Consider the following 24,192-nt stretch of genomic DNA (forward strand, 5'->3'; position numbering starts at 1 on the left):
GTTCTTTAGACAGGCAATGGATTATCATTTTATTATCTGACACAAGTAAATGATAGCAAGTAGGGTGTGGGGAATGGGGTGAACTGACTTCTTTGCTTTCTTGAAATTTGATTTTAGGTCTTTTAAAATAACCAAAAATAATCCTGTTATCACATGGTACACTCAGAGTGGTCAGCTCTTCTGTCAGATGTATGAGCTGATCTGTGTGTTCAAACCTAATTAGAGCCTATTTGATACTTTTAACACTATGCAGAGGTTCTAAAAATGAAAATAACATGGAAATTCTAGGCCAAGCATCAGATCATTCTATAGTCTTCTTCCTACAGGACAGAACTGGGAGTGTTGGAGTGAGTCACTCTGTTTTGTTTTGTTTTCATTTTGTTTAAATCATTGTTTGTGTGATGGGTGGGCCCCAAAGAGTACTCAAAACCTCTCTTGGCAAATGTGAATGACTTTGCAGCTGGGCTCTAAATCAGTTCATTGTGAGCCATGAAATGTCTTGGTGATGTGGCCTTTCTGTTCTTATAGAATTCTCTAGTCTGTTGCATAATTTTGTCTCTACTAAGCAGTGAGCAATTGAAGAAGTGTCCTTAATATGCCTGTCTGGAGAACGGATTGAGTATTATTATCTCCTTCCTGTTACACAGGGAAACTTAACAGGTATAAATGTGGATTTTGAGGATGGTAAAGACCTGACAAGTCTGAATTAATTAGGGAAGATAATTAAGGGGTGTAGAAATCTGTGCTTCTGAGCTGGAGTTGTGTGCATGTGTATGTGTATGTTGGGGGAACAGAGAAGATGCCATTGATATCCTGTTAGAGGCAGAGATTGCAATGTGATAGGTTAATAATAAATATTAAATATCCTAATAATAGGGTTAAAAAAAAAGAGAAGGAAGTGAGATATCCTCATTTGCTGACTAAAATAGGATCTAGCATATTATGCTTTTAATATAGTACATTTTTTAGGTACACAAGAATTCCTGACTTGTTCTTTTAAGTATTTTTCTCCCAGTATTAATATCTCCATTAAAATACATATCCAAGCCGCTAAAGTATTTCTTTTGTGTATAGGATTGATAAAGTTTCCATGAATCAATATCTCATATAGAACCGAGAGTTACCTGTTCATGTGTTTCAGAATCATTCCTGAGTTGCGAGTATATTGGCTTTGGAGTCAACCGAAGGACTTCTGATTAAGAATGAGGCTTATCAGTCAGTTTCCCCCAGTAACTATAAAGCAAAGTGCCTAAAAGCATGCCATAATATATGGCAGTAAGTTACCAACATATAAGGCAGTTAATACCAGAATTTTAGCTATGATATATCTATCTGTATATCTTCATCTCTGTGCTTAATTGTTGTTAGATAATCCCTGGATGTAGTTTTTTTTTTTTTTTTTTTTTTTGAGACGGAGTTTCGTTCTTGTTACCCAGGCTGGAGTGCAATGGCGTGATCTCGGCTCACTGCAACCTCCGCGCCCTGGGTTCAAGCAATTCTCCTGCCTCAGCCTCCCGAGTTGGGAGTACAGGCAGGCGCCACCACACCCAGCTAATTTTTGTATTTTTAATAGAGACGGGGTTTCACCATGTTGACCAGGATGGTCTCAATCTCTTGACCTCGTGATCCGCCCGCCTCGGCCTCCCAAAGTGCTGGGATTACAGGCGTGAGCCACCGTGCCCGGCCGGATGTAGTATTTTAAACATACTAAAAATTTTGGGAACAAATCTATTATAACACTTCTGGTTTTTTTGAATATTGTATCAAGACACATCATATTTTGAGGGCTTCCCTACTATATGCTGGGTACCAGAGTATCTAAAAAGTCACAAAAATGGGTAAGAAAATCAACTCTGCCCTAAAAGACCTTATAAATGAGATAATCTTTTGGTCAGAATAAGCCATATGGGGAAAGGTAAGCCTTTGTTATGTAGGTTGTCATTTTTCCTCTTTAATTTGCCATCCAGTAAAATAAAATTTGCATTTATCAGCTACACAAGAGATATAAGAAGCATATGTGACTTTATTTCTGATGTTTACGTAATAGCTAGAGGAAGAGAAGTGTTTATTAATACACATTTTACACAAGATAAATTCATTATATATAAAGAAGTGTATGTCATGATTGAATACTTACCAGTTTACCACTTTAAAATTATCAAAATAGAAAAGAAAGTGGATTCCTTTGGCAACTCATCATCTAATTCAGTTGAACATAATTGAATCTGGTTCTTCAGTTATCTGAACATTATAGACCATTTATTCCACTTTTCACCAGATACAGCTAATAGTGATTAGATTTTTATATAAAAGTATATTATGTTAGAATAAAATGGTATTGTTTTGATTATCATGTGTTATAATTTAAATTCCCACAGTAACTTGACGTTCAATGTACAGGTACTAAGAACATCTAAAAATATCGTCCCAGTTCCTTTGATTGCTATGGTGATGCCTTATGCTACTTTTAAATAATTGCAAATTAAAATAATAAAGCTATCATGTTTTTCATTGGGACTTCCTAAAATTACTTGTGAATCTTTTGAAAGTCTAGGTTGTAATACTGTAAGATGAGAGTCAGCATGTTGTTACTTTCTGAGACCTCTAGTCAAGCCTGATAATAGTATGGGATCGTGAGAAAAGTGCTATTCATTAATTCCTTCATCCATATTAGCCACACCTATCACCATTAGTGATTAGAAAGTACTGGCAAAAATATTTTTTAATGTTGGGATGTAGTCACATTATCCTTTTTTTTTTTTTTTTTTTCAGTTGTACTAATCTGTGATAATGTCACTGCCTCTCAGCTTCCTTAATCATTAAGAAAATTCAGTGCTACAGAATTCTAGTTTTCCCAGCATTTTTGGATTTGGGTAGACAGAACTGAAGTAAGCTCCAGAAACATTTTGTTCTTGCTTTAGAAATCTGATGTTCATAACTTTAATCCAAAGCAGACTTTGTTGTGCCTCCCTTCCTTGGTATATATATTTGTGAGAAAAACCTAGGATGAATTCTGACAGCTTTTCTTTTTATCACAGAAAACTGTGGAAAATGCATTGCAGACCACAGACAAAAGCAGCTAAGGGAAGCATTTTAGATTACTGCTTTTGCTTTTTAATATTTCTAAAACCTTATATATTAATCGTCACAGTTTTATGTAGGTCTGTTTTTATCTGCCTGGATTCTCAGCCTTTCTGTTGTTTGGGGAATTAATTTCTTTTTTCCTTCAAAGAAGGAAATATGTTATCAAATAGTGGCTGGAATACCCAGCGTGGTAGAGTAGTGTTGATTTGTGTATTTGCTTTGCTGTTTTATTTTCCCTGTGATAACACACCAGCATGTGAGTCCACTATTCAACTGTAATCCTTTCATGGGTACATTATTTCAGCCCCCATGAAAGCCCAGAGCACACAATAAGACATGCACAAATCGTATTTTAGTTTATCAATGTGTATCCAAACATTGCCTTTTAGTCTTTATTTTTCTGGTTTTCTGTTTCATGAATATCTGAGCACTACTACAAAGATGTTTTCTCAGCCTTTGTCCCAATGACTGTCTTACGGGCTAAGCCCTTTACAGAATCTCAAAGACTGAGACCTTTTTTTCCTCCACATCCTTTCTGAATGTGAGCTTTCAATTTATCAATCATCTTGAAATGGTTATGAGGAATTGCGTTATTTTATTAAAATGTCAAGATAGTTCTCCCTGCCCTAGGCTCTCTTTTTTGATCAAGGCGGATTCCCTGACCTTAGTTCTAAACATTTATTCATCCTTCAAACCTGACTTTGGCAGTTGCTCAATTGATAAAGTAAAAGAAAGAGTGTAGACATTTATAATACCTTAGCACTTTAAACCCAAAACTTGCTGAAGCTATTACTCATCTGAATCTACCAGCTGACCTCCCCACGGAGGGATAGATCAGGTTTGCTGCCGTGCGTCATAACGATGAGGTTACAGGAATGGAGAGATGAAGGCCTGCGCCAAGATCACTCAAGGCCAGGTCCCCTACCCTTCCAGACCAGCTTTCTTTCCCATCTCTCACGGTGTCTTCCATAGAGACAACCTCAGAGAAAAAGCAAGAGGAGCTGTAAGGCAACAAAGAGGGTGAAAGTGTAATGAAAATCCTGCCCTTTCATGAAGGAGTTGAAATAACTCTCCTTTACCTCTAAGCTCTTCTTATACTGCTAGGTAGTAGTAGACCAGCCAGAGATCCTATACCAGTAATATAGAGTTCCTGTATTACTCATTTGATTTTGAACTATCTTAAAACAATTAGTCTAAAATACGCATTTCCTTTGGATGCATCTCTTCTAGTAGGTTTTAAAATGAAGCCATTTTGAAGTTACTCAGCTGCAGTCAAAGTTTGACCACTTTCTTTAAAAGTGCGAAACATACACTTTGTTCTGCTCTAAAAATTGTTGAGTGAGCTTTTGGGAATTTTCTTCAGATAACATTCAGCTTTAGGAGGAAACCTGACTTAAAAATGTGGAGAAAAAACTCGAACTCCAAAGGAAAGACCTAAAGAACATATGTAAGTAGTTAAAAATAAAAGCTTAGGTGAAGATACCTGGTCTCTGATCATTAATTTACTTGAATCAAGCCTGCCTTTATTGAATCTTAAACAAATTATGCCTTTGGTACACTTGGCTCAGATTCATGACCTGATTAATAAGGATATTCCTGAAAGACACCCAGCATTTTTATATTTAACCTCTTTCCTGTTTCCTCATTACCTTCTTCATTTTCAGCCACTTGTTCCTTTTTTAAACTGCTCCTCTCACCTTTCATTCTTTGGCTTTTCTCTTTCCTCATTATTGTACTCCTTCCTCATCTCTTTGTTCCGGTTGCTTCTCTTACACTAGAAGGAAGTTTTCTGATTACCCAGTTATGAGTTTGCCCCAGAGACCTGGACTTAGTGCTGGTCAGGGTATAGGGAGGCAAATACACGGGAACACTTTTTGTGTGCATGTAAATTGAAAAGGTTTTAAAGAATTTACATTGAATTTATACAGTATTATCTATGCAGTAGCTTTTTTTAAAAGATGAATTATGTTACGTGAAAAGGCCTATTGTGGAATAGTATATTTAATATAATGCAAGATTTGTAATGACAGCTAATTACAAATATAAAATTATTATATGGACAATTATTCGCCCCTCTGCAAAAAAGAAAAGAATTTGGAAGATTTTCTACCAAAGCTAAGGTGTAAACAGTGATTATCATTGTCACTAGGTAATAGCATTAGAAATAATAATTCAAATGATACTTTTTTAAAAAGGTAAAATACTTCAAATTGAGAATTTTAGTTCTACCATTTACCAACTTTGTCTATTTTTCCTTTGGGTCATCTTTTTCTTACTTATTATAGGAGTTCCGTATTTTCTTTGGATGTGAACCTTTTGTATATGTATTACAAATATCTTCTTCCAATTTGTAGCTTGCCATTTATTCTTCTCATGGTATCATTTGATGAACCGAAGTTATAAGTTTTAATATAATAAAATGTGTCAAAATTTATTTTTATGTCTATATGTTACTGTATGTGTAACCATATATTCCATACACAGTAGGATAAAAGAAATCACGTGGACAATCTGGATGAAAGGACAGTAACTAAGATTGGATGGTGAGATTAAGAATTAAAATATGAATCACACAATTGTGTACCTTTCCTAGTGGTAGGCCACAGATTTAATCAAGCATCTCTTAGCAGCCAATGGAAGGAGATAATCACGGCCTATTACAAGATTCACTGTGTCCTTAGCATAAAAAACAAATAGATATTCAAATTAGTTTCTTCAGGTATTGAGCCCCAAATGACTTCTCCTGCAGCTTAAAAAGGAGATGCCGTGGAAGGAAGTAAATCAGATTCACAATAATATCCCTCAAGGGAACCAAATGTTAGAATTCATAAAGGCTGGTTCTTTAGCGTCTCTCAGTGACGGTGCCATAACATGAAGGCATCTGATGAGCTAATACTGTGTGGTCTAAATACACAGCTTGATACAAGAATAAAACTTAGAATAGCTCGGAAAGTGGATTTTGTTTACTTCTATTTCTATAAACTGTTTTAGTGAGAGAACAGACTATATAATTATAGAGAACTTAAAATTTTGACCTACCCATTTCCAGTCTTCATTTTCACACAAATAAAATGATAGATACAATTAAAGGCCATGTGTAGCCCTCCCTGATTCATTTCTCTCCCTCCCCAGAAGCCAGTGGCCTCAAGCTGGCATTTATCATTCCTAGGCATAGTTTTTCACTCTTACTACATGTGTATGTGTCACTGAGCAATCTTGGATTCTAAATATTATGCATTGTTATACATTTTATTAAAATGGCTTCATTTTGCAATTTGTTTTTGTTTTCACTTAACATTGTTGTTGAGATTTTTTTTCCTGTTGCTACTCATGACTGTTTCATTTATTTAAACTACCATATCCACTCTGTTATGTTACTATGTCCTGCTGTGTTTCACATACTCCTTAGTCAGTTGGGTTGTTCGTAACACACATTACCTCTCCCTAGTCTTGCTTGGTTGTCTCCCCCTTACCCTAACCCCTAATGGAGTTGTCTTTTTGTTTTTGATATAGGCACAATTTAAAATTATTCTGGAAATACTGTTACACATATGGAAATTATTTGTCACTTTTTCGCTTTATTTTACGGAAGGATTTTGGGGTTGGTTGGTTGGTTGGTTTTAGATGGAGTTTTGATCTTGTCCCCCAGGCTAAAGTGCAGTGATGTTTTCTTGGCTCTGCAAACTCCACCTCCTGAATTCAAGTGATTCTCCTGCCTCAGCCTCCCAAGTAGCTGGGATTAAAGGTATGCGCCAACCTGCCCGGCCAACTTTTATATTTTTAATAGAGATGGGGTGTCACCATGTTGGCCAGGCTGGTCTTGAACACCTGACCTCAGGTCATCCACCCACCTCAGCCTCCCATAGTGCTGGGATAACGGGTGTGAGCCACTGTGCCCAGCCAATAGAAGGGTTTTAATTTAATGTGATCAACTCACTCATTTCTTTTATTGGTTATATTTTTGTATTTTCTTCAAGAATTCATTTTCTTCCCTAGGAATATAAAGATAGAATCGCTTACTTCCTAGTAGAAGTTATAAGGTTTTGCTTTTCATAGGCTTCCTAAATATGTATAATTGATTTTATGCATGATAGGAAGTAAGGGTTTAACATTTTCGTGCTATTCTTTTATCAGTTGTGTCAATACCATTTATTGGATGGTAAGCGCATCCATCTTTTCTTCACTTTTTTAACCTTTATAATTGTGAAATACACACATAAAGAAGAGTACACAAAAATACAGCAGTGGTTTATCACAAAAACAGACATCTGTTTAACACTGCTGTCAAGAAATAGGACTTTGCCAAGACCATTGATGCCTGCAAATGCCCTCTCCTGCCAGGTAGCTACTACTCACCCAGGTAATTATTTTCCTTTTCTTTTTAGTTTTTCCCTCCTTTCCATTCTTTTCCATTTTAACACATTTTGCTTCCCTAAATACCATAGTTTAGTTTTAATTTCACTTTTATACAAAGAGAAACTAGTGTATTTTTTGAACCTTGTAAAGACAGTATGTTATTTTAAACTTTTATGTAACGGATAGCAAAGAGTATGTTTTCTTTTGTGTCTGGATTCTTTTGCTCAATATTATGTCTGTAAGGTATATGCATTCTATTTAATTTATACTGTTATGTAGTATTCTGTTGCATGAAAATACCATAATTTTCCCATTTTACTATTTATGTACTTTCTGGGTGTGTTTCCAGTTTGGGGCTATTACAAATAATGCTGATGTGAATACTCACCTATGTGTCTCTTGGTGTACGTGGTTGTATATTTCCGGTGGATATGTACCTAGTAGTAGGATTACAAGCTCATAGAGTAAGCATATCTTTAGATTTAATGGATAAAACCGAAGTATTTTCCAAAATGAATGAACAATTTACCTTCTTAGCAATGTCTGAAAGTTCCTCTCACTTCACATCTTACCAGTCTGTTCCATTTTAGCCTTCTGGTGACTAGGTAGCTGAGCTGTCATCCCTGCCTATGCTTGTTTACTCAGGCATGTCTTCCTGGTGAATAACTATAGTGCAATGCAAAGATGCTTCACTGGAGTCCCATCCCTTCAGCCTCTCAGCTGCTGCTTCCAGAAACAGCAAATACCTTCATGGGAAAATTGACTCCAAATACTGTGCTCACTTCTCTAGACCTATTTTTCTTTCCCAAACCTTGGCCTGATAATTCTTCACTACCTTTTAGTTCTTTGAGGCTTTTAAGCAGATACATTTTTAATTTGTTAAGTCTTCTAACTTTGTTCTTTCCCATTGATAATAATGATACATGTGACATGTATCAAATTTTATTATATGCACAGGTCTTTCTCTGTGCTATTTGTTTGCTCTACTTACTAATCCTCTACCAATATAAAAGTTACCAAATCAATACTTATAATAATCTTAATATCTAGTAGATAAAATCTGTCTGTCTACATTTTTCTTTGGAGCTTTCTTGGTTTTTCTTCGTCCTTTACTCTTTTATTTGAATTTTAAGATCAGCTCATCAAATAAGTACTTCACTAGTACTTCAGATTGTGAGTTTACATTTTGGGGTGCAAAATTCTATGTTATGTCTATTATAACAAACTAATTGAGTTATTTAAATTTTAATTTCTTGTCTGCATGATCAGTTAACTCACAGTAACTGTCATACTGATGGCTGTTTTTTATTGTGTTTAATAATGTTTTTATTGGCATATACATGTATAGAAAAGTATATAGATTATAAGTATTCAGCTTGATGAATTGTCGCAAAGTGAACACATCCATGTAGTCACCATCCATCACAAGAAATAGATATTATCAGCAGCTCCCTGTGATGGTTCACAGGGAATACGTATGTTCAACTATGGTAGATATTGCCTGTGTTAGCTTCCTAGGGCTCTTTAAACAAAGCACCACAAACTCAGTGGGTAACAACAGAAACTTATTCTTCCCATTATGGAGGTTAGAAGTCTGAAATCAAGGTGTTAGCAGGGCTAAAATTCCTCCTAAGGCTCCAGGGGAGAATCTCTTCTTTTTCTCTTCCAGCTTCTGGTGACTTCCAGCTTTCTGTGGCTGCATAACTCTTATCTCTGACTCTGTCTTTACCTGGCCTTCTCCTCTGTATCCATCTTCTCCTCTTCTGTGTCTTCTAAGGACTTGCCCTACAAGTGTGGTTTGGATTAAGGCCCACCAACATAATCCAAGATGATTTCATCTCAAGATCCTTGTTGCAAAGACCCTCTTGACAAATAAGATTGCATTCACAAATTCTAGGGTTGGGACATAAACATACCTTTCTGAGAGTCACTCTTCAGCCCAACGACACTGCCAAACAGTCTAAACATTGGAAGAATTGGTACTCCCACCAACAGTGTGTGTGTTCTTGTTGATCCATACCTTAGACAACGTAGATCAGCTTTTAAATTTCAGACATTTCAGTTGGGTGTATAATAGCATATCATTGTGGTATGGATTTGTCTTTCCCTAATTAAAATCAGATTGAATAATTTGCCATGGAAATCTTTTTGAAGTCTTTATTTAATTCTATGTTATTTTTTTATTATTCTGCCCTTTTTATTATTAATATAGAGGATTTTTTCTTTTTTTTTCCGAGACAGAGTTTCGCTCTTGTTACCGAGGGGCTGGAGTGCAGTGGCGCGATCTCAGCTCACCGCAACCTCCGCCTCCTGGGTTCAGGCAATTCTCCTGCCTCAGCCTCCTGAGTAGCTGGGATTACAGGCACGCGCAACCATGCCCAGCTGATTTTTTGTATTTTTAGTAGAGACGGGATTTCACCTTGTTGACCAGGATGGTCTCGATATCTTTACCTCGTGATCCACCCGCCTCGGCCTGCCAAAGTGCTGGGATTACAGGCTTGAGCCACCGCGCCCGGCCAAGGAATTCTTTATAAATTAGTGATGCACATCCTTTCTAAGTTCACTGTTTGCAAATAACTTCTGCTCTTTGATGGCTTTCACTACATTGAATTTATCGGTCTTTTTTAAAGTTTGTCTTTTATCATGTCCTCCTTAAGGAATCTTTCCCTTCAGTTATAGTGTACAACATGTATATTTTATTGTAACAAATTTTTTGTTTTTGAATTATCTGTATTGTTTCATGTTTTATAAATTCCGTCAATTCTGAATACACTGAAAAAAATAATGTTAATACCAACATTTTAGCATTATGAACATTTGTACCTAGCCACTGACAAAAAATTTTTTGTCAATACTGAAATCACTTGGGTAGGAATTACCCATTTATATAATTTGGGAACTTTGGGGAAAATTAAAATGTATTAAACTTTTATTTTAAGATACACATTAATCCTAAATAGAATAAAATAAAAATATATGCAAAGTATAAATTGTATACACTGTGTGATATATATCAAATTACCTTACCAGTCTTGCATCATGAAAGTATTTTGTAGCTTGGTTGGCTCATAAAAGTATACCAAAATGGATCTCTGTCAGGAAAAAAAAAAAAAGAAAGAAAAGGAAAACCATCCTCTCACTTTTTTGTAGGAAAAAAAGATAAAGCCCTCTGAAAAACAAAATGTGCATTTGTTTTGCCCTCAATGACTAACTTATTTTCAAATCTCCCACTGTAATTGTAACCTTGTGTATTTCTTCTAATCTCATGCTTCTCTATTTTAAGACTTTATTATTATGTGTTATTAGTTTGAAATTTTTATATATTTCTGATAATTCCTTTGTCATCAAGAATTTTTTTTTTTTTTTTTTTTTTTTTTTTTTTTTTTTTTTATGAGACAAGGTCTTGCTGTGTTGCCCATGTTGTCCTTAAACTCCTGGGCTCTGGTCATCCTCTCACCTCAGCCTCCAAGTAGCTAGGAGCTGGGACTACAGCCATGAGCCACCATACCCAGCTCAAAAATAATTCTTTTTTAAAGTAGAAGTGCTCTGTGCTAAAATAATACAGTTATACAGGAAGCAAACTGGAAGTGCTAGTATCCTGCCTCTTAGCCCTAGGTTAGAAGACAGAACAGGATCCTTGTTTTTCTAAGAGTGAGGACCAAGCAGTGGGAAGGCAGGAAGTGGATGTTCAGTTGTTCCAGAGCCATTTGATACAAAGACTTTTTTGTCTCTTTGTACCTTTGTCAAAGATCAGTTGACTATAATTCTGTGGGTCTGTTTTCGGGCTCTCTCTCCTTTTTGTTCCACTCATGTATTTGTTGTTATTTTACCAGTACCATGCTGTCTTGATTATTGTAGCTTTGCAGTAAGTCTTTATGTCAGGTAATGTCAGTCCTCTGATTCATTCTCCTTCAATATTGTGTTGGCTATTCTGAATCTTTTTGCCTCTTCATGTACCCTTTAGAATCAGTTAGGCAGTATCTGCTAAATAACTGTTGTGATTTATATTGGGATTGCATTGAATGGGTAGATGACACTGGAAGAGTTGCCATATTGGCAATATGGAGGCTTCTTGTCTGTCAACACAGACTACCTCTTCATTTAATTTCTCTTTAACGTCTTTCATCAGAGTTTTATTGTTTTCTTCATATAGTTCTTATATTTTTTTTTAGATTTATACCTAAGTATTTTACTTTTGGGGGTGCTAATGTAAGTGATATTTTTAATTTCAAATTTTACGTGTTTATTTCTGAGATATAGGAAGGCAGTTGACTTTTGTGTAGTATCTTACAATCTAGCTATAATCAGTTAATATTTCCATGAGTTTTTAAGTTAGTTTTTTTTCAGATGAGAACAGAGACAGTTTTCTTCCTTCCCAATCTATGTACCTTTTATTTCCTTTTCTTATTTTATTACATTTTCTAAGACTTTCAGTTCAGTGCTGAAAAGGAGTGTTAAGAGGAGACATCCTCACCTTGTTCCTGATCTTAGCGAAGAAGCTTCTAGTTTCTCACCATTAAATATGATATTAGCTGTAGGTTTTTTAGTAGATATTCTTTATAAAGTTGAGAAAGTACCCTTCTATTCCTAATTTCTTGCAAGTTTTTGTCATGAATGGGTGTTGGATTTTGTCAAATATTTCTGCATCTGTTGGTATGACCATATGATATTTTTCTTAGCCTATTGACCTGTGGATTACATTAATTGATTTCCAAATGTTGTACCTGCCTTGCATACTTAGGATAAATCCCCTTGACTATGATGTATAATTATGTTTATATGTTGCTAGATGTGATTTGCTAATATTTTGTTGGGAATTTTATATCTGTGTCATCAGAGTTATTGGTCTGTAGCTTTCTCGGAATGACTGGTTTTGGTATTAGGTTAGTGCTGGCCTCAAAGAATGAGTTAGAAGGTATTCCCTTTGCTTCTATATTCTGAAATAAATTATAGACAATTACTGAGATTTCTTTTTAAAATCTTTGGTAGAAATCACATAAACCCCCATGTCTATAACCAGTTGATTTTTGACAAAGTTCTAAGAACATACATTGGGGAAAGGACAGTCTTTTCAGTAAATGGTGTTGAGAAAACTAGATAGCCACATGCAAAAGAATGAAACTAGACCCCCATGTCCCACCCTTTACAAAAATCAATGCAAAATGGATCTAAGACCTAAATATAAAAGACAAAACTACTAGAGGAAAACATAGGGGAAACATCAGGACACAGGTCTGGGAAAAGATTTTTTGAATAAGACTTCAAAGAAATGCTGTAATTATAAGAGTTTAGACCATTCCTGAGGACCTGGAGAAAACCCGTTGCTGAGAAGGACATTTTGAAGGATTCGTTGGTTGAAAAATGTGTCTGGAATCACACTCCTAAATCTTTCTTGAAGACTTGAAAAGAATTAGATTAGGGCCATAGGGGCACAGAGGTTACCCCAGCTCTGATCTTTGCCAACACAGTTGCTACAATTGGCTCTTTCCAATTTGGCTACAACACTGGGGTCATCAATGCTCCTGAGATGATCATAAAGGAATTTATCAATAGCACTTTGAGGGACAAGGCAAATACCCTTCCCTCTGAGATGTTGCTCATGTCTCTCTGGTCCTTGTCTGTGGCCATCTCCCTTGGTGGTACGATTGGCTCCTTTTACGTCGGATTCTTTGTCATCCGCTTTGGCAGATGCAATTCAATGCTGATCGTTAACCTGTTGGCTGTCACTGGTGACTGCTTTATGGGATTGTGTAAAGTAGCTGAGTTGCTTGAAATGCTGATCCTGGGTCACTTAGTTATTGACCTCTTCTGCAGACTATGCACAGGTTTTGTGCCAGTGTACATTGGAGTGATCTCGCCTACTGCCCTGCAGGGTGCCTTTGGTACTCTAAACCAGCTGGGCATTGTTGTCGGAATTCTAGTGGCCCAGGTCTTTGGTCTGGAATTCATCCTTGAGTCTGAAGAGCTGTGGCCAGTGCTATTGGGCTTTACCATCCTTACTGCTATCCTACAAAGTGCTGCCCTTCCATTTTGCCCTAAAAGTCCCAGATTTTTGCTCATTAACAGAAAAGAAGAGGAAAATGCTTAGTGGTTGTAGGGGCACCCAGGATGTGTCCCAGGACATCCAGGAGATGAACGATGAGAATGCATGAATGCCACAAGAAAAGCAAGTCACTGTGCTGGAGCTCTTTAGAGTGTCCAGCTGCCGACAGGCCATCATCATTTCCATCGTGCTCCAACTCTCTCAGAAGCTTTCTGGAATCAATGCTGTGTTCTGTTACTCAACAGGAATCTTCAAGGATGCGGGTGTTCAAGAACCCATCTATGCCACCATTGGCACAGGTGTGGCTAATACTGTCTTCACTGTAGTTTTCCTGTTTTTGGTGGAAAGGGCAGGAAGAAGGACTCTGCATGTGGTAGATCTTGGAGGGATGGCTTTTTGTCCCATACACGACTGTTTTTTTGTTATTAAAAGATGATTGTAATGGGATGAGCTTTGTCTGTATTAGGGCTATCTTGGTCTTTATTCCCTGGTTTATTGTGGTTGAACTCTTCAGTCAGGGCCCCTGCCCAGCTGTGATGGCAGTTATCGGCTGCTCCAAGTGGACCTCCAGCTTCCTATTTGGATTGCTTCTTCCCTCTGCTGCTTGCTATTTAGGAGCCTATGTTTTTATTATCTTCACTGTCTTCCTCATTACCTTTTTAACCTTTACCTTCTTCAAAGTCCATGAGACCATGGCAGGACTTTGGAGGATATCATGCAGGCCTTTGAAGGGCAGGCACATGGTGCAGATAGACCCAGGAAGGATGGCATCCATCCTGCTAAGGAGACCACCACCAATGTCTCACTCATGCCTCCTTCTACCTCCCTTGCATCATGGGAAAGCCACCTGTCTCTGAATGATGGAGAAACCTCATCAGGATGAGCCCAGGACTGCTTCTGAATGCTGATACTTGATTCATGTCTTATCCCATGCACTCCTTGAGCACCCCAAGGCTGGGGTTTGTTGGATTTTCAATGGCTTTTAAAATATTTTATTTCCTGGACATTCTCTTCTGCTTAGGAGAGATCAAGTGAACCTACCTTCATTTCAGGAGGAATTGGCCTCTTGGCATATGACAACTTTGCCAGCTTTTACTCCCTTGGGTTCCAATATTTCTGCACTAGGGGATATAGTAGAGAAAAGTAAGGTGCAGTTCCCCCAACCTCAGACTTACCAGGAAGCAGATACGCATACGAATGTGGAAGGCAGAGGGAGTTTATGTAAGAGCACCTTCCTCACTTCCATACATCTCCACACAGCAAATAACTTGAGTTTTATTTATTTTATCTTATGGTTTAATTACATATATATATATATTTTTTTGAGTTCTGGCATACATGTGCAGAATGTCCACATTTGTTCCATAGGTATACATGCGGTATGGTGGAAATACTAATTTTTTTAAGTGTAATTTTGCCAAATAAATAAAAAAACAGAAGGAAATTGAGATTAGAAGGAGGTGCTTAAAGAGAGGCTAAAGAGTAGAAGATTGGATGCTGGAGAGGTTAAGGTGCAATAAGCATTTAGGGAGAAATGTAGTTCATTATTGGAGGGTAAATGATGTGGTGCCTGAGGTCTGCACGTTACCTCTTAACAATTTCTGTCCTTCAGATGGAAACTCTTAAGTTTAATTTCTCATAAATGCCATATGCCTATATAATAAAGCTACTGATTTCCTTTGAAGCTTTTTTCTTTAATAGTTGACGGCCAGGCGTGGTGGCTCAAGCCTGTAATCCCAGCACTTTGGGAGGCCGAGGCGGGTGGATCACGAGGTCAAGAGATCGAGACCATCCTGGTCAACATGGTGAAACCCCGTCTCTACTAAAAATACAAAAAATTAGCTGGGCATGGCGGCGCATGCCTATAATCCCAGCTACTCAGGAGGCTGAGGCAGGAGAATTGCCTGAACCCAGGAGGCGGAGGTTGCGGTGAGCCGAGATCGTGCCATTGCACTCCAGCCTGGGTAACAAGAGCGAAACTCCGTCTCAAAAAAAAAAAAAAAAGATAATAGTTTACATGCAGTACTTGAAATCTAGGATTATTAACTAATATGGGCATTGTAGTTAATGATGGCTGATAGTTTCTAATTTTGGATGAAGTCGAGGGAAGGGAAATTTATTTCTAGAAAGCCTGTTCTCCCTTACCAGACCAAACAACTCTTCCTTGTAATAGACTCATTACCTTTGAAGTAATCCCACCACCTATCTGGTGGGAGAGCCATCCAAATGAAAAACCTAAATTAGTTCTTGATAGAAATTCATTATTTCCCCTTTTTGTTCTTTAGGAGATTTTAGTTGTTGATTTGCTGTTTTAACTCATACCTTTCAAGGAATTCCTCAAAGAATGTTTATAGCTAACTTGGAATTTGTAACCTCAGCTCTGGGAGAGGATTTTTTCTGACCCATTATTATCTGAAGTGTGTTGTTGCTTTAGGGTCACAGCATGCTTGTGTATGTCTGGTACCGTGTCACTGTGGTCTTACGCCGAGTGCCCTTAGGGAACTAGAATCTTTCTCATAGACCATGTTTGAGACAGTTGAGTCACTGTGCAGTGTGGCCCACACTTGAGGGGATGAATGTATGTGCACTGTGTGCTGTCGTTTTGCTCTGGGTCGAAGTAGGTTCTTGTTTACTTGTTTTCTCTGTGCTTGTTCCTGCAGTCCCTTTTTCTTATGTTGCTCAATCTCCCTTTTCCTTCTTGGTGCTTACACATATCGGACCCTTTAGCCAAACCCTTGCCAATAACAGTATTTTGGTTCTCGTTTCTCACTGTTCCCTCTGGTCATAGAGCCTTTGAATAAAAATACGCATAGCTATGGAATAGAGTTTTGCTGGAAAAGGTGACCTTCCAACTTCTTGTCAACTTCTGGCTCCTCAAACAGTAGGTTGGCAGTAAGGCAAGGAAGTTGTTTTCCCATTTCTCACTGAGCAGATTGTGAATATTTCCATATGGATTTTCTATTATTAATGTTACTCTGATTCTTTGTTTTAAAATACAAATTCTGAATGTAAAAAACGAGACTTCAAAAGCATAGGCAACAAAAGCAAAAACAAATGAGATTATATCAAGCTAAAAAGTTTCTGCACAGCAGTGGAAACAACAGAGTAAAAAGAACCTACTGAATGGGAGAAAATATCTATAAAGCATTCATCCAACAGGGATTAATATATATCTAGAATATACAAGGAATTCAAACATCTCAACAGCAAAAAGTTTTTTTTAAATCCAATTAATAAATGAGTAAATGATCCAAGGAGATATTTCTCAAAGGAAGACACACAAATAGCAAAAATGTGAAAAAAAAAAAAAAACAAACTCAACATTACTAATTATCTAGCAAATGCAAATTAAAACCACAATGAAGTATCATTTCACCCAGGTTAGGAAGGCCATTATCAAAAAGACAAAAAATAGCAGATGTTGGTGAGGATGTGGACAAAAAGGAACTCTTGTATACTATTGGTGAGACCGTAAACTAATACAGCTGCTATGGAAAATAATACGGAGGTTCCTCAAAAAAGTACAAATTGAACCACCGTATAGTCCAGCAATTTCACTGTGGGGCATTTATCCAAAGGAAAGAGAAGTCATTATATCAGAGAGATCTACACCCCCATGTTGATTGCAGCACTGTTCACAATAGCCAATGTATCAACCTAGGTGCCTATCAACAGATGAATAAAGAAAATATAGAATATATACACACTGTGCAGTACTATCCAGCCATAAAAAAATAATGAAATCTTGTCATTTGCAGCAACATGGTTAGAATTGGAGGATATTACATTAAGTGGAATAAGCCAGCAACAGAAAGTTAAACACTGCATATGCTTATATGTGAAAGCTTAAAAAAAATTGTAGATCTCATGGAAGTAAAAAGTGGAACAGAGGATACTAAAGGGTGACAAGAATATGAGGAGGGAGAGACAGGGAGAGATTTGTTAAATGATAAAACATTACAGGTAGATAAGTGGAATAAGTTCTAATGTCCTGTAGCACTTTGAGATGATTGTACTTTCCAGTGAAATGTTGTGTATTTTGAAATACCTAGGAGGAGGATATTGAATGTTCCCAACACAAAAAAATGATAAACACTTGAGAAGATGGATATGCTGATTACCGTCATCTGATCACTATGCATTATATATATTGCTGTATCACTGTGTACCCACCATGTACAATTATTATGGGCCAATTTAAAAAATTTGTTTTAAAGAAAAAGATCAGTGACCCCATCTGTCTGCTGTTTACTGTTCGGGAAGGTTATTAATTATTGATTGCATTTCAGTTACTGAATATAGGCCCATTCAGCTCATCACTTTTATTATATAGGAGTTTTGGCAAATTGTGTTTCAAAGAATTGGTCTGTTTTATCTAGGTTGTCAAATTTTGGGCATAGAGTTTTCCTTGATTATCCTTTTACTGTCCATGTGATCTGTAGTGATCACTCATTCATTTCTAATGCTAGTAATTTGTGCACCCCCTGCCTCTTTTTTTTCCTTAGTTACCCTGGCTAGAGGCGAGTTGGTTTTATTGATCTTTTCAAACAATCAGCTTTGGTTTCATTGATTTTCCTCGGTTGACTTCCTGTTTGCAATTTCATAGATTTCTGCTCTAAATTTTATTAGTTATTTTCTTCTGCATGCTTTGGATTTACTTTGCTCTTCTATTTTTAGTTTCCTGAGGTGGAAATTTAGATACTGATTTTAGATCTTTCTTCTTTTCTGATATTTGTATTTAATACTATAGATGTCTCTCAAAGCATGGATTCACATTTTGTTAAGTTGTATTTTAATTTTTCATTTAGTTCAAAATACTTTTTAACTTCTTTGACTACCCATGTATTATGTAGAAGTGTATTGTTTAATCTCCATGTATTTGGGGATTTCCCAGCTATCTTTTGGTTATTGTTTTCTAGTTTAATTTCATTGTGGTATGAAAACAGATATCGTGTGATTTCCATTCTTTTAAATTAGTTAAGATATGTTTTATGGCCTATAATGTGATCTATCTTGGTGATTGTTACCTATGAGCTTGAGAAGAATGTACATTCTGCTGTTGTTGGATAAAGTAATCAACAGCTGACCATTATATCCAATTGATTAATGGCATTGTTGAATTCAGCTATGTTCTTACTGATTTTCTGCCTGCTGCATCTGTCTATTTCTGATAGATGGATGTTGAAGTTTCTAACTGTAATCGCGGGTTTATCTGTTTCTCGTTGATGTTATATCAGTTTTTCCCTCACATATTGTGATGCTCTTTTGTTAGGCACATACACATTAAGGATTGTTATAGTTGTTTGGAGAATTGACCCCTTTATCGTTATGTAAGGCCTAATAACTTTGCATACCTTGAAGCCTGCTCTTTTTGAAATTAATATAGCTACTTGTGTATTGCTGCTTGTCTTTTCATTAGTGTTAGCGTCATATATATTCCTTCATTTGTTTTTTATTCTATTTATATCTTTATGTTAAAGTGGGTTTATTATAGACAACATATGTGGGTCTTGTTTTTTGATCCATTCTGGCCATCTCTGTCTCTTAATTGGTATATGTAGACCATTGACATTTAAAATATGTTTATGTCATACTAATATGTTGCAATAACATCTACCATGTTTGTTGTAGTTTTCTAGTTTCCCGTTGTTCTTTATTCCTGTTTTTGTCTTCTGCTCTTTTTCTACCTCTAGTGGTTTTAATTGACCATTTTTTATAGTTTCATTTTCTTTCTTTTTTTTTAGCATATCTGTTATACTTTTTTTTTTACTTATTTTAGTTGTTGCCCTAGAGTTTGCAGTATACATTTACAACTAATCCAGGTCCACACTCAAAGAATACTGTACTGCTTCATGGGTAGCACAAGTACCTTGTAATAACAAAATACTTTTAATCCTTTTCTTCCATCCCTTGCATCGTTGCTGTCATTAATTTCCCTAATATAGAGGATATGCACTTGTGTGTGTGTCTAAACATACATAAAAGTATGTATATATAAAAACATACATAATTGAACACACTGTTGCTGTTATTAGAACTGTTATCAGATCAAGTAAGAGTAAGAAAAATAAAAGTTTTTATTTACCTTCACTTATTGATGGATACTTGAGTTGATTTTACTTTCTTTTTGGCTATTACAAATAATGTTGCTGTGAGCATTCATATACAGTTTTTTCTGAGAACAGGTAATTCAAATTATTCAAATGATTTTCTCTTCTCTTGTGTATATTCCTAGGACTAGAATTCCTACATCATTTGATAATTCTATGATTATATTTTCAGAACCTACCAAACTCTTTTTAATGTGACTATACCATTTAACAATCCTACCAGCAATGTATGAGAGTTTCAGTTTCTCCTTATGCTAGCCAACACTTGTTATTGTTTGTCTTTTTTATTTTAGTCATCCTAGTGGTTATAAGATGGTATCTCACTGTGATTTTATTCCCCTAAAGACTAATGGGGTTTTCAGGTGTTTATTAGGCATTTGTATAGCTTCTTTGGAAAAATGTCTACTTAGATCCTCTGCCTATTTTTAATAGACTTGTGTTTTTATTGCATTGTCAGCATTCTTTATATATAAGGAGACTAGACTTTTATCAGAAATACGATTTGCAAATATATTCTCCTATTCTGTGGGGATTTCACTTTCTTTGTAGTGTCCTTTGCAGCACAAAGGCTTTTAATTTTGGTAAAGTTCAGGTTATCTATTTTTTTATTTGTTTGTTTTTGTGCTTTAGGTGTTACACCTAAGGAAGCTGTCTAATCCAGTGTGACAAAGATTTACACCTTTGTTTTCTCCTAATAGTTTTGTAGTTTTAGCTCTTACATTATATTTTAGTATATGATTCATTTTGGCTGGTTTTTGTACAGATGCTCTTTGATTTACAATGAGATTACAGTTTCTAATGAATATATATTGCATTCACACCATCATAATGTTGAAAAATTTTAAATTGAACTATTGTTAAGTCAGGACCATCTTTTTATGGTGTAAGAAAAGGTCCAGCTTTATTCTTTCTGCAAGTGGTTTTCCAGTTGTCCCAGAACCATTTACTATCAGACTCTTCTTTCTGCATTGGATTGCCTTGGCCCCCATGTTGAAAATCAGGTGATCATGAACATAAAGGTTTATTTCTGGACTCTTAGTTCTGTTGCACTGATGCACATGTCTGTTTTTAAGTCAATACCACACTGTCATTTGTAGTAAGTTTTGAAATCAGAAAGTGTGGGTCTTTCACCTGTATTCTTATTTAAGATTGTGTTGACTATGTAGGTCCTTTACATTTCCACATGCATTTTCAGATCAGCTTGTCCGTTTCTGGGGGGGAAATAAAGGAAGCCACCTGGGATGTGATAGGGATGAATGATGTTGACCGTGTAGATCAGTCTGGGGAGTACTGCCATCTGAACATGCGAGAAAATGTATATTCTGCTGTTGTTCAGTAGAGGGTTCTAAGGATGTATGTTAGTTGTAGTTGGATTACAGTATTTTTCATCTTCTTTTTGTTTGTGGATATTCTTTTTGTTCTATACATTATTGAAAACGAATCTTGAAGTCTCAAACTATTGTTGAATTGTCTGTTTCTTTCCATTTTGTCAATTTTTGCTTCATGTATTTTGTGGCTCTGTTGTTCAGCACACACATTGTTACTACAAGTATACAATTGTTATGCCTACTTGATTGACTCAATCTTTATTATATGTACTTATTTATCTCTAATAATAATTTTTACTCTGAAGTCTATTTTGTCTGGTATTAGTCTAGCTCTCTTTTGGTTACTGTTTGCATGGTATGTCGTCTTCTGTCCTTTTTCTTTCAACCCATTTACTTTGTGTGTCTTTCAATCTAAATTACATCTTTCAATCTAAATTACATCTCTTGTAGCCAGCATATAGTTTGGTCATTTTCTAATTCATCTTGCCAATCTCTGCCCATTGACTGGCATGTTTAGTTCATTTACATTTAATGTGTTACTTCTGGTTTTCACAGCTACTGTGGCTGAGAAGCTGTTGGTTTTTAAGGCTGTTGCAGAGCTGGAAAAGGGAGATGGGAGGAACACCAGTTAAAACACCATAAAGCAAGCTATTGTCACTTAGATTCAGCTGTTTTTCTTGAATAAATGTTATGTTGTTGCAAGCATGTGGTTAATTTCCAGATATCTGAAAAAGTTGGTATTGACAATTTTTGCCATTTTTGTGGAAGGGTAGGTTTTTAGATATCTTTATTCCACCATTGCGTAAGTTTGTCTCTACATTTTTTTTTGAGACAGAGTCTTGCTTTGTCATCCAGGTTGGAGTGCAGTAGCACACTTTCAGCTCACTGCAGCTTCTGCCTGCCAGATTCAAGTGATTCTCGTGTCTTAGCCTCCCAAGTATCTAAAATGAATTTTAAAGGTAAATCTCAGCATACCATAATTATGGAAACACAATTGAAGAGTGAAAGTGTCTTTTTACTTGTTACAGTGGCAAAGATTAAAAAGAGGAATGAAAAGAAGTGAACATTCTTAGATACTGCTAATAGAGGGTAAATTGTTACAATCTGCCAATAGTATGACAATATATAAAATCTTTTGAGGTGTTTATACCCTTTGATCCAGAAATGTCACTGCTAGAAATATTATTCCTAATTGATTCCTAGGTTACATGACCCAAAGACAACATTGCTCAAAGTTGTTAATAATGAAAATAACTAAATTATCTAATTGTAGGAGATTGATTTAAAAATTCAGAGTATACCTAAAAAATAAAATACTATGCAGATGCTAAAAATGGTTATAGATGTATAATTAATATTAGAGAGAAAGTCACTCATGATAATACTGATATAAATAATTTCAAAACAGCATGTACAGCATGCATCTGATTTTTAAAGATCTATAATACAGGTGTTTATTATAGGTCCATACATAAATGCCTGGAAGATTAATTAAGACTGTTAGCAGGTATTATTTCTGAATAGTTAGGGTAAAGGTCATTTTGTTTTTATGTTTTATTCATTTTACTTAACTGCATTTTTAAATTTTTACATAAAGAAATCCATTTTACATGGATTAAAGAAATAATTATTTTAAAAGATAAATTAAGAAATCTTAAAGATCAATTAAAATCTAATTAAATAAAAATAAGCTGGGCCGGGCATGGTGGCTGAAACATATAATCCCAGCACTTTTGGAGGCCAAGGCAGAAAGATCACTTCAGGCTAGGAGTTGGAGGCCAGCCTGGACAACATAGTAAGACCCTGTCTCTATAAAAAAAAAATAAGGAAATTTGCTGGGCATGGTGGCACACACCTGTAGTCTTAGCTACTCAGGAGGCTGAAACCAGAGGGCCAGAGGGTCAGTTGAGTGTAGGAGATTGAGGCTGCAGTGAGCTATGATTGTGCCACTGCACTCCAGCCTGGGTGATAGAGCAAGAATGTGTCTTTTTTTTTTTTTTTAAGGCATTTTAGGCAACTTTCTCTTTTTCTGATTGGTGTCAGAAAGATAAGATGGAGTTACAAGCAGATGGAGGAATAAGTACAAATGTCTGGTCAAAGAAGCTTAGCAAATGTAACAGTACTATTAGAAAACATCCATTTTCTGTCAATTTACTGAAAATATCTTCAAAACTGATAACATCTTTTAGAAGTAATACAAATTAAAGAGTTCACTGAAATAAAGGAGCTAGTTTTATGAGACCAGGATTTTTCTCCATAGTTGTTCCTTCATCTTAAATGGAACAAATGCAGAGAGTTTAAAGCTTAAAATAAATATAAGCTCTACGTTGTAGATCAGGCGTCCCCAAACTGCGGCCCCCTGAGGCCATTTATCCGCCCCCCCCACCCCCCACCCCCCCGCCGCACTTCAGGAAGGGGCACCTCTTTCATTGGTGGTCAGTGAGAGGAGCACAGTATGTGGCGGCCCTCCAATGGTCTGAGGGACAGTGAACTGGCCCCCTGTGTAAAAAGTTTGGGGACGCCTGTTATAGATGATAAAATGAAAATGCTGTGTGCTCAAAGCCAGAGGAAATGTGGACCACTTTGGTGGCCAAAATAACCAGCTGAGGTTTTTCTTGAGTACCAGCTGATTCTTCCTTAAAAAAAAAAAAAGAGAGAGAGAGAATAATTTGTTTTAGCACGGAATCTACATTTCATAAAACTTAAAATCATTAGCTGTGGCTTTGTTACAGAAAAAAATAGCATATTGGTTGAGATACCAGGCTTAATAATTAATAAGTGGTCTGGATTTCATGAACTGTTCTTCAGAGAGCCTAGATTAAAATCTAGGGGCAGGATAATATATCTGCTATTCGCCAGGTCTTATTCTGCCTCATTTAAATCTGCTACAGTAACATCTCTAACATGTTTTGACACAGGAACCTATGAAGAAAAGCAATATATTTTTCAATTGCCAATGAATATAATGTGAATTGTCACTTTAAAAAGGAACAAGAAGAAAGGGTAATGTCATTTATGGAATATCAGACAGCTGTGATGTACCAATCCGAGGCAGTCTCTGAAGAGGCAGTGGAAATAGAAAGAATCAGACTGTCTTGGATTGAATCACAGCTCCACCCATTTCAGGCTGGTTAATCTTGCACAAGTTAATATCACTGTGCTGCCTTCCTTACAATGTGAAGAATAAGGATAGTGTTACCCTTAAAGTGTTGTGAGGATTATTAAGATAGATAACGTACAAACTTCCTGGAACACGCAGATATTCAGTAAA

General features: G+C 36.3%; 1 protein-coding gene and 1 pseudogene across 2 annotated transcripts in view; both read left to right on the forward strand.

Moving 5' to 3' along the window:
• LOC141583710 (solute carrier family 2, facilitated glucose transporter member 3 pseudogene) lies at positions 1 to 22,988 on the forward strand (annotated as a pseudogene).
• GNAQ (G protein subunit alpha q) overlaps positions 1 to 24,192 on the forward strand; it is a 341,433-nt gene that overhangs the window by 257,067 nt on the left and 60,174 nt on the right. The gene's annotated exons all lie outside the window — the stretch shown is intronic.

The sequence above is a fragment of the Saimiri boliviensis genome, chromosome 2, assembly GCF_048565385.1.
Source record: "Saimiri boliviensis isolate mSaiBol1 chromosome 2, mSaiBol1.pri, whole genome shotgun sequence".
Lineage (NCBI taxonomy): Eukaryota > Metazoa > Chordata > Mammalia > Primates > Cebidae > Saimiri > Saimiri boliviensis.